This window comes from Phyllobates terribilis, unplaced genomic scaffold (assembly GCF_046119375.1).
Source record: "Phyllobates terribilis strain yellow unplaced genomic scaffold, ASM4611937v1 Scaffold_13__5_contigs__length_258822181, whole genome shotgun sequence".
In the NCBI taxonomy this organism is placed as follows: domain Eukaryota; kingdom Metazoa; phylum Chordata; class Amphibia; order Anura; family Dendrobatidae; genus Phyllobates; species Phyllobates terribilis.
Window position 1 is genome coordinate 132,508,451 of NW_027362773.1, and position 11,587 is coordinate 132,520,037.

Genomic DNA, 11,587 nt, shown 5'->3' on the forward strand with positions numbered 1-11,587 from the left:
CGGGTAGGACCGGGCTTAAAAGAAACAACGCCGTTTCGTCCCAACAGCACATTCTCTGGCCAGCAGACCACCAGGAGGTATTGGAAGAACTAGCAGACTACCTGGTAAAACCACCCATCTTGGGATATCCTGATTTCAACTTACCATTTGTTCTTCATTGTGCCACTTCTCAAGTTGGACTGGGAGCTGTCCTGTATCAGTATCAAGATGGAAAAATGAGAGTCATCGGTTACGGTTCTAGAACGTTGACAGACGCCGAGAAGAATTACCATCTACATTCCGGAAAATTGGAGTTCCTGGCATTGAATTGGGCCATCTGTAAACGATTTAAACATTATCTCTACTACAGCGGAGAGTTTGAGGTATACACTGACAACAACCCTTTGACCCATGTCCTCACTACAGCTAAACTGAATGCAACGGGTCAGAGATGGGTCGCTGAACTAGAGGACTTCAATTTCAGCATCAAGTACAGGCCAGGAAAATGCAATGTGGATGCCGATGGATTGTCAAGAATGCCACTAGAGCCTGAGGAGTTCATGCAAGAATGCTCGGAGGAAGTCAGTCTGGAAGCAATTGAGAGCACTACCCAAGAAGTGCAAGCCTATCAAGCGGAAGACACCATTGTGGTCTCCATTGACGGTGGAAACCACCATAAAAGTGAGAGAACAAGATCACCCCCTGTCCATTCAACAACTACCAATAGGAAAAATCCGTAGAGCACAATGGGAAGATCAGATAATTGGTAGAATACTACTTTTATATGGACCAAAATCGGTTTCCAAGTAAATGGGCGAGAGATAATGAGTCACCACCAGTATCTGTTTTAGTTAAAGAATGTACGAAGCTCTACCTCAGTAAAGACTGTATCCTGTATCGTAAAGGAGGACAAAACCGGCAGTGGGTACTACCCAGAGTATTCCTTAGGTTGGTCTTCAAAGAACTCCATGAAAACATGGGACACCTGGGAGTGGAAGGGATAACCAACTTGATCCGTGAACGTTTCTTCTGGCAGTACATGTAGAGAGATATTGAGAGGTACATGACCAGGGAGTGTGGGTGTCTGAAAGATAAATGTCCCAACACATCAACTCAGGCACCTATGGGCAACATCCAAACTACGTATCCGTTTGAGATGGTCTCAATAGACTTTCTACATCTCGAGACATGCAAGGGTGGTTACGAATACATATTGGTGGTGATGGACTGTTTTACTCGATTTGCCCAAGCATATGCCATCACCAATAAAGCTGGTCGAACAGCGGCAGAGAAGATCTTCAATGATTTTGCTTTGAGGCTTGGGTTCCCTACGAGGTTACACCATGACCAAGGAAGAGAATTTGAGAATCAGCTCTTTGCCAAGCTAGGAAAGTACTGTAGAATTCAGAGATCTCACATATGAAAATATTCAAGGTAAACCCCTGTCAATCACTGTGTACTACATGACGGTGATTAGAGATCTCCATACACAGTGTAATCCGACTCTTTTGAATACACTGCAGCTTGCAAAGGAGGGGGCTGAGAAGCGAGGAGTGAGCTCTCCCACAGCAGCAGTCAGCTACACAGGATGTCCCCTCTCCCGACGCCATGAGCCAGGCTCTTTGTGTAAGATACTATAATTTAATGTTGAGTTATGGGAAAGCGATACATCCCAGTGATAAACAAACCAGATTTTTGGAAGGAAGGGAGAATCTCACCAGCCTTTCTCCACCGCCCAGCTAGCAAGGATAGGGAAATATGCAGCACAGCCTTTCGGAAGCCCCTAGGGCCACTGTGTTTGATCTCCACGCATAGCAGTGGCCCGGCTGGGTCCGATGACACCAGAACCAGCTTCGTAGGATCGCCCAATAAGGAGGTATAGCCCATCTTAGTTTTTGGGAATATGTAGCTGGGAGGGAACCGGGGTGAAGACTTGGGCTTCAGCAGGGGGAAATATGGAGAGTGACTCAGTAAGTTTATCAGTTTCAGCAGCCCTGAGCCCAGAGTCTTTGTTCCTGGGGAGGTCGTGCCATCAAGACATGTGGGACAAGTCCATCAACCAAGGGAAGGCCCACAAACCTCCCCTGTGGCAGCCCTTCCCCCCAAAAGCCAGGTCATCCATCTAAACCGGTAACTGACTTGTAATAACTGCTTTATAACTTTTGTACCCATGCTTTTGTGCTTGTAACTGACCACTGTATATGTATAACCCTTATGTACAGTACAGACCAAAAGTTTGGACACACCACATTTAAAGATTTTTCTGTATTTTCATGACTATGAAAATTGTACATTCACACTGAAGGCATCAAAACTATGAATTAACACATGTGGAATTATATACTTAAAAAAAAAGTGTGAAACAACTGAAAATATGTCTTATATTCTAGGTTCTTCAAAGTAGCCACCTTTTGCTTTGATGACTGCTTTGCACACTCTTGGCATTCTCTTGATGAGCTTCAAGAGGTAGTCACCGGAAATGGTCTTCCAACAATCTTGAAGGAGTTCCCAGAGATGCTTAGCACTTGTTGGCCCTTTTGCCTTCACTCTGCGGTCCAGCTCACCCCAAACCATCTCGATTGGGTTCAGGTCTGGTGACTGTGGAGGCCAGGTCATCTGGCATAGCACTCCATCACTCTCCTTCTTGGTCAAATAGCCCTTTCACAGCCTGGAGGTGTGTTTGGGGTCATTGTCCTGTTGAAAAATAAATGATGGTCCAACTAAACGCTAACCGGATAGAATAGCATGCCGCTGCAAGATGCTGTGGTAGCCATGCTGGTTCAGTATGCCTTCAATTTTGAATAAATCCCCAACAGTGTCACCAGCAAAGCACCCCCACACCATCACACTTCCTCCTCCATGCTTCACGGTGGAAACCAGACATGTAGAGTCCATCCGTTCACCTTTTCTGCATCGCACAAAGACACGGTGGTTGGAACCCAGGGCCGGCTCCAGGTTTTTGTGGGCCCCGGGCGAAAGAGTCTCAGTGGGCCCCTTTAGCACATACCACGATTCATGATGCACAGATACGGCGGAGAAATATAGGTATACAACACCGGGCCCTGCCTGCCACCTCATCTTTCACATATGCAAACATGCACGCACACGAACAGTACGCAGAGATACACACACACACACACACACACACACACACACACACACACGGCGCCCCTGAGGGTTCAGTCGCCACAGAGGTACTGCATCTCACCCAGAGGTGTGATATCTCACCCTCAGGTAAGGAAGGAGTACAGCTCAGGACCCTAACACCTGCATCCAACACATACTCGCAGCGGGGGCAGGGCGAGATTGCTCCTAAGGAAGAGCACAGTGCCAGGTTCCCTAGCTGGCGGGAGGGGACTATGTAGTGGGTGTGGGTGGAGAAGGTAGCTTAAGGGAGCACATGACAGAGTATAAATAGGAAACCATCTTAGTTCAGTGTAGACAGTCCGAGGAGGAGAAGTGACAGGAGCAGAGGCTCTGTACGAGCTCTGCTCCAGAGGCGGGCCTAGCCAGTGAGACCCAAGTCTGGGAGAAGGAAAGAAGAGAGGAGAGGTAGCAGGAAGGGTCCAGGAGAAGAAGGGATCCCAGGGGTACGGGCAGTGCTGGAGGCCACCCGTACGCCCGAATCTACCGGGAGGTGGAGGGGTAAGGCCACATACAGGGAACCGGATCCCTCAACTAGTAGAAGATTGCAAGTCTCAGCTAGAAACCGGAGGCTGCAGAACTTTATGTCCTGTAGCCACAAGTCCACGCCAGTCTCACCGAGAAGGTAGCCACATAGGACCCAGGGGACGGAACATACGTCGCCCGCCAAGGCCCGCGGGTACCGGATTGGAGTCACTAGGTGTGAGGTGCAGAGAAGAGGCCAGAGAAAGGACACAGAAGGGGGTCCTGATAAGTACTCCAGAGCTATCTGGGGGTGGACTGAGCCCCTCACTGAGTAAGCACAGCACGCCGAGGAAGTTGCACTGGTACCTGTAACTTGAACTGCAATAACCGTGAGTAAAGACCCTGGGACTGCACTATCTTGTCTCTGTGTTCCTTGCTGCGCCATCCCTCACTGCACTACAACGCCCAGCACAACCTGCACAACCATCATCATCCACACACTGCCCTGAAGCTAACTCTTCCTGTAGGGAGTTATACCATCATTGCTGCAAACCACCAGCTTCAGAGGACTGTTCCGCAGCGGTGGCCCCCTTTAGCCGCACTCCACAGGTGGCGTAGTCGGACTCTTTAATAAAACCCCTATAAATTCCCCTTGGATTGACCGCCCTGGGTCACGGACCGGGTCACCGCCACAGTGACTACAACCCCCAGCATCTACCGGCCCGGCACCGGGTACCGCACGGCCCAGGGGGCGTGTCAACTTTGGCGTAGTCGGCAAGATACGGAACCAACCCGTTATCATTGGGTATTGTGTGCCTAAAGACTGTTTTTCTATAACTGAATGTGGCGCCCGCCCCAGAAGAACGGGCTCCATTATGTGCGCGACCAAAAACAGCAATATCGAACCTCCCATCGTGGGCCGGGTTCCAGAATGGCGCCAAAAGCGGAGCCCGCCCCAAACAGCAGTGATTATGTATGTGGATGTGTCCATCGACATGGGGGGGCTGCCCCTGGGAGTGACCGACAGCCGACTGCCCTGGAACCGCCCCCGAAAGGGGAGAGGAGAAAAGAACACTGGGAGGCAGGGTGTGGCCTCGGCCAGTCTAGGCAGACCACACCCGGCAGGCATCATGGAGGGAAGTGAAACCGGAGTCCCTGCCAGCAGCCTGCTATGACCGGAGATGCCCCTCACCCTGGAGGAGGTGGTCTCCAAGTTATCCCTGGAGGATGCAGAGTTCCTCCACGCCACGATGCAAGAACTAGGTCGGCGGATGGAAGTGGCCCTGCAAGCTGCGATCGCTGCCTGGAAAGCGGAGCTGGTGGAGAAGTTGGCGACCCAGCAGCGGACGGCGCTGCAAGTGATCGGCGGCGCCCAAACCCCGGCGAAGCTTCTCATGGATTGGGAGGTGATAGGCCGAGCTGAAGCGGTCGCGGGAGCAGGTAGGAGTGATGTCCCTGTACCGGACGCAGCTGGCGCTGCACCGTCCCTGGTCCCCCTGCCGGAACCGCTAATCCCGGGCGCTCACACCCCAGACCTGTACCCTGGTGATCACGTCATCTACACCAGGCACAGAGGTGAGAGGGGCTGGTATGCCCTAAATGTCCACAGGGTGGAGACAAAGAGCAGTTCTTCACCCTACAGCGCTGAAGACCCGGCTGGACCAGCCTACAGTGGACAAGAGTTTCCCAGGAGGGAGCTCCACTACTGAGCACAGTAGTTGGGAAGGAGACTGTAAATAGTTACCTGGAAAGTTTCAGCAGAGACACTGCAAGTTAAAAGGAGTTTGTGTTTACCCAGTTACCCGAAACGGGTCCAAAAACTGACCGGCTGAGGACTGTGAGCAGCCAAAGACTCTCAGTGTAAATAGTTGCACTTCTTAAAGTGTCCCTTATTGGTTTTATAATTGTACAACAAATGACCTCAGAACAAAAACCCGTTTGGCGTGGCCGAAGACGTGGTCCAACGCCGGATCACCTATGCCCTGCAGCCATGCCCAGGGCCTACGTTGAGGGTTTTCGGACGGGTCCCTCATGTTTGTGTTTACCAGTTTGCACCTTACAGAAAAATGGACACCTAGTTGCAAATTGCACTGTGACCAGTTGACAAAAGTTTTATATGAAGAATGTGTTGCAATGAAAAATGTTTATGAGAAAAATGTTTTATATGTGACAGATGTGTTTATAAAAGTGAAAAGAGTTTAATAATGTTTTATATATGTGAAGAAAGTTTTATAATATTTCTGAAAGAGAAAGTGACGCGCCCCTGGGCCTGCTGTGTCGTGCGGCATCGCGCGCACGGGGGCTTACCCGGAGCCGGATCAGATGGGGGTAGTAGTCTCGTGGCGGTGACCCGGTCCGTGCCCAGGGAGTCAAACTGAGCGGCAGTGTTTAGCAGAAGATGGTACGGTGTTCGACTACGCCACCCGTTGAATGCGGCTATGAAGCCGCCGCTGCAGGGCAGACCGCTGAGGCCGGTGGTACGGATGTGCAGCGTGGATGGTATAACCCCCCAACGGGAGGGGTATGGCCTCAGGGCAGCAGATGTGGATGATAGTGGTAGTGATGGTGCAGCAAGGAAGCTCAGAGACGTGTGGTGCAGTTTCAAGGCTTTTACTCACAGGTGTTGCTCCGGTCACTTCGGCCAGCAGTGACCACCCGAGCCGTGCTGCGTCCACCAGGTGCGGGACTCGGCCAACTCCCAGGCAGTTCCAGAGCGTGGTCCCAAGCTCCCCTCTATTCCTTCCTACGGGCCGTCCTCACCAGGGACCCACCTTTGTCCGGCTCCCTCGGGTCTTTTGGTGGCGAAACCTTTCCCGGCTTCCCTGACCCTATGCGTGGTTTGCCTTCCTGGTGGATATGGTGAGGGGTCGCGCCAAAACTTGTCCACGACCTCCGGTTCCTGGCTAAGGATGTTTAGCCTCTACCAGTTTGGGATCCGGTACCCTCTGCTGCCAACCCTTCACCCGTCTTAGTTCACTTGTGGGATCTCAGGGTTCCCTCTGCTTGTGTCTCCGGGCCTTTCACTGGGTTTTTCCTCTTCTTCCTCTTTCTCTGCGCTTCAGGCCTGGCCCTGGAGCTGGGCCCAGCCGGAGCCACAGCTCCCTGTCAGCCCTCTCTGGCTGAGCTCCTCTCTGCACAGGCTCTCTTCTGAACAGGACCTTGTCTAAAGATGGTGCCCACCTCTTATACTCCCTCTGACACCCGAGCCCAGGTGACTAGCACCCAATGGGCTCCTTCCTATGCCCAGAGTCCCTCCCCTGACTGTTCCTACACTACTGGGATGTTCCTCCCCCCCTCCCACTCCAGCCAGGGACAGACGCTGTCGTACCTGCACATCTACCTAGTGGGAGTACCGTTGTTCTGTCCCCCGGAAATGGGATGAGTGTAGTGCATGCAACTAACTGAGCCTGGTCCCACACTCCATCCTTACCCGGGAGTGGAATACCACACCTCTGGTTTGAGGTGCAATACCCCTGTAGCAGCCGAGTCCTCGGGGTGCTACAAAAGCGTAACCAGTAACGTTAAAGAAAAAGAGAACCTCCCATAAAGGGAAGGAATGTTGTGTTTGTAATCTTCTATGTGATGCATCAAAAATTTTGCATGTCTGTAAAATACTTTGTCTTTTACTCTATTCCAGCCCGCGGACGTGCTGTGTTTTACCAGGGGGGTGTGTGGCGCCCCTGAGGGTTCAGTCGCCACAGAGGTACTGCATCTCACCCAGAGGTGTGGTATCTCACCCTCAGGTAAGGAAGGAGTACAGCTCAGGACCCTAACACCTGCGTCCAACACATACCCGAAGCGGGGGCAGGGCGAGATTGCTCCTAAGGGAGAGCACAGTCCCAGGTTCCCTAGCTGGCGGGAGGGGACTATGTAGTGGGTGTGGGTGGAGAAGTTAGCTTAAGGGAGCACATGACACAGAGAGTATAAATAGGAAACCATCTTAGTTCAGTGTAGACAGTCAGAGGAGGAGAAGTGACAGGAGCAGAGGCTCTGTACGAGCTCTGCTCCAGAGGCGGGCCTAGCCAGTGAGACCCAAGTCTGGGAGAAGGAGAGAAGAGAGGAGAGGGAGCAGGAAGGTTCCAGGAGAAGAAGGGATCCCAGGGGTCCGGGCAGTGCTGGAGGCCACCCGTACGCCCGAATCTACCGGGAGGTGGAGGGAGGGGTCAGGCCACATACAGGGAACCGGATCCCTCAACTAGTAGAAGATTGCAAGTCTCAGCTAGAAACCGGAGGCTGCAGAACTTTATGTCCTGTAGCCACAAGTCCACGCCAGTCTCACCGAGAAGGTAGCCACATAGGACCCAGGGGACGGAACATACGTCGCCCGCCAAGGCCCGCGGGTACCGGATTGGAGTCTCTGTGTTCCTTGCTGCGCCATCCCTCACTGCACTACAACGCCCAGCACAACCACCATCATCCACACACTGCCCTGAAGCTAACTCTTCCTGTGTGGAGTTATATCATCATTGCTGCAAAACCACCAGCTTCAGAGGACTGTTCCGTAGCGGCGGCCCCCTTTAGCCGCACTCCACAGGTGGCGTAGTTGGACTCTTCAATAAAACCCCTATAAATTCACCTTGGATTGACCGCCCTGGGTCACGGACCGGGTCACCGCCACAGTGACTACAACCTCCAGCATCTACCGGCCCGGCACCGGGTACCCCACAGCCCAGGGGGCGCGTCACAGACACGCACACACACACAATACGCACACACGCACAATACGCAGACACACACACAATACGCAGACACACACACAATACGCAGACACACATGAACATGGTACACAGATATACACACACAATATGCAGACACGCACAGATACATACACATACATATTTGAACACATTCTTAAAAACACATATAAAACAGACAAATATATATACACAGTCATACACACTGACATACACAGACATTCACATCATACATGCACACACACGTAAGAAATATTTTTTATATGGGCATTGGGGAAACTCGCTCACCTGCCCCCTGGCCTGTGTCCCGTCCAGCTCCTCATTCATGTGGCAGTGCAGGGCCTCAGGCGTGTCACATGGCCCTGGACCATCAGGGGGGCCCACTCATTATCGGGGCCCGGGCCGCTTCCCCAGCATCTGTGCAGGACCGCCGGTGCTGTTCAATCCCTGCTCTGCTTCATGCTACAGTGTGCGGTCAGTGAGCTGCTGCTCCACCAATCAGGCCCAGTGCTGTCTGGTAGTAATGACGCGGCAGGGGCGACACACAAGCACAATTAAAGGCGCAGTGTCGCCCCTGCGTGTCATTACTACCAGACACAGCTGCACAGCGCGCGGTCATGTCTTGAAAGTAACAGCACTGGGCCTGATTGGTGGAGCAGCAGCACACTGACCACACACTGCTGCTGATGCATGAAGCAGAGCAGGGATTGAACACCACCGGCGGCCCTGCACAGATGCCGGGGAAGCGGCCCGGGCCCCGATAACGAGTGGGTCCCCCTGATGGTCCAGGGCCCTGGCACTTGCCCAGGTACGCAGAGTGCCGATGCCAGCCCTGTTGGAACCAAAGATCTCAAATTTGGACTCATGAGACCAAAGCACAGATTTTCACTGGTCTAATGTTCATTCCTTGTGTTCTTTAGCCAAAACAAGTATCTCCTGCTTGTTGCCTGTCCTTTCCTAGCAGTTATTTTACCATGAAGGCCTGCTGCACAAAGTCTCCTCTTAACAGTTGTTGAAGAGATGTGTCTGCTGCTAGAACTCTGTGTGGCATTGACCTGGTCTCTAATCTGAGCTGCTGTTAACCTGCGATTTCTGAGGCTGGTGACTCGGATAAACTTATCCTCAGAAGCAGAGGTGACTCTTGGTCTTCCTTTCCTGGGGCGGTGCTTATGTGAGCCAGTTTCTTTGTAGCGCTTGATGGTTTTTGCAACTGCACTTGGGGACACTTTCAAAGTTTGGCCAATTTTTCAGACTGACTGACCTTCATTTCTTAAAGTAATGATGGCCACTCGTTTTTCTTTACTTAGAATTTGTATTATGGCAAGAAAAAAGCAGCTAACAGTCTATGCAGTAGGACTATCAGCTGTGTATCCAGCAGACTTCTGCACAACACAACTGATGGTCCCAACCCCATTTATAAGGCAAGAAATCCCACTTATTAAACCTGACAGGGCACACCTGTGAAGTGAAAACCATTTCCGGTGACTACCTCTTGAAGCTCATCAAGAGAATGCCAAGAGTGTGCAAAGCAGTCATCAAAGCAAAAGGTGGCTACTTTGAAGAACCTACAATATAAGACATATTTTCAGTTGTTTCATACTTTTTTGTTAAGTATATAATTCCACATGTGTTAATTCATAGTTTTGATGCCTTCAGTGTGAATGTACAATTTTCAAAGTCATGAAAATACAGAAAAATCTTTAAATGAGAAGGTGTGTCCAAACTTTTGGTCTGTACTGTACATCGAGGTTTCCTATTGTGAGCATTTTGTCATCATGAGTATTTATATTACGCTCTCCTTTATTTTTGCTCTAGCATTATGATATCACTGTCTTGCTGTAAGAGATCTTTATTTTTCTCGCATGTGGCCCTTAATGGGGTTACTATGTATTTTAGTGGTTTTATTATATAAATATTTTTTCAATAAAGGTGCCTAATATTATTCAAGTGTGATGTACCCTGCCTGACACTTTTGCAGAAAGACTTCTGTCTAGGTTTGTGCCGATCTAGATACGATCAAACTCAGATTAGCGTGTTGCATTTTGTTATCATAGCATATTAGTTTTACAGCAGATAGGAATAACCTATAAAAATGGACCTTATGGACAAGTTTTCATACTGGAGAGACTTGTACAAATAGACCACTAGGTGTCAGTCCACTCTTATAACCGACATAAAAGTAACTGGGAAGATTAGTTTGTTACCAGATTTTTTTTAAAGGGTTTTGCATGTTAAAAGGAAGTATGTCAGCGAGACAAACATACACATTACTCCGAAAAAATGCCACCCCACACCATTACTGACCCACTGCCAAACCGGTCATGGTGAAGGATGTTGCAGGCGGCAGATCGCTCTCCACGGCGTCTCCAGACTCTGTCACGTCTGTCACATGTGCTCAGTGTGAACCTGCTTTCATCTGTGAAGAGCACAGGGTGCCAGTGGCGACTTTGCCAATCCTGGTGTTCTGTGGCAAATGCCAAGCGTCCTGCACGGTGCTGGGCTGTGAGCACAACCCCCATCTGTGGACGTCGGGCCCTCATACCACCCTCATGAAGTCGGTTTCTAACAGTTTGTGCAGACACATGCACATTTGTGGCCTGCTGGAGGTTATTTTGCAGGGCTCTGGCAGTGCTGCTCCTGTTCCTCCTTGCACAAAGGTGGAGGTAGCGGTCCTGCTGCTGGGTTGTTGCCCTCCTACGGCCCCCTCCACGTCTCCTGGTGTACTGGCCTGTCTCCTGATAGCGCCTTCAGCCTCTAGACACTACGCTGACAGACACAGCAAACCTTCTTGCCACAGCTCGCATTGATGTGCCATCCTGGATGAGCTGCACTACCTGAGCAACTTCTGTGGGTTGTAGAGTCTGTCTCATGCTACCACGAGTGTGAAAGCACAACCAACATTCAAAAGTGACCAAAACATCAGCCAGAAAGCATTGGTACTGAGATGTGGTCTGTGGTCCCCACCTGCAGAACCACTCCTTTATTGAGGGTGTCTTGATAATTGCCAATAATTTCCACCTATTGTCTATTCCATTTGCACAACAGCATGTGAAATTGATTGTCAATCAGTGTTGCTTCCTAAGTGGACAGTTTGATTTCACAGAAGTTTGATTTACTTGGAGTTATATTCTGTAGTTTAAGCGTTCCTTTTATTTTTTTTGAGCAGTAATATATATTATATATATATATATATATATATATATATATATATATATATATATATATATATATATATATATATATATATACATACATATACACATACGTAGCTCTCTCAAAGATACCTTTACATGGCCAGTCCATTC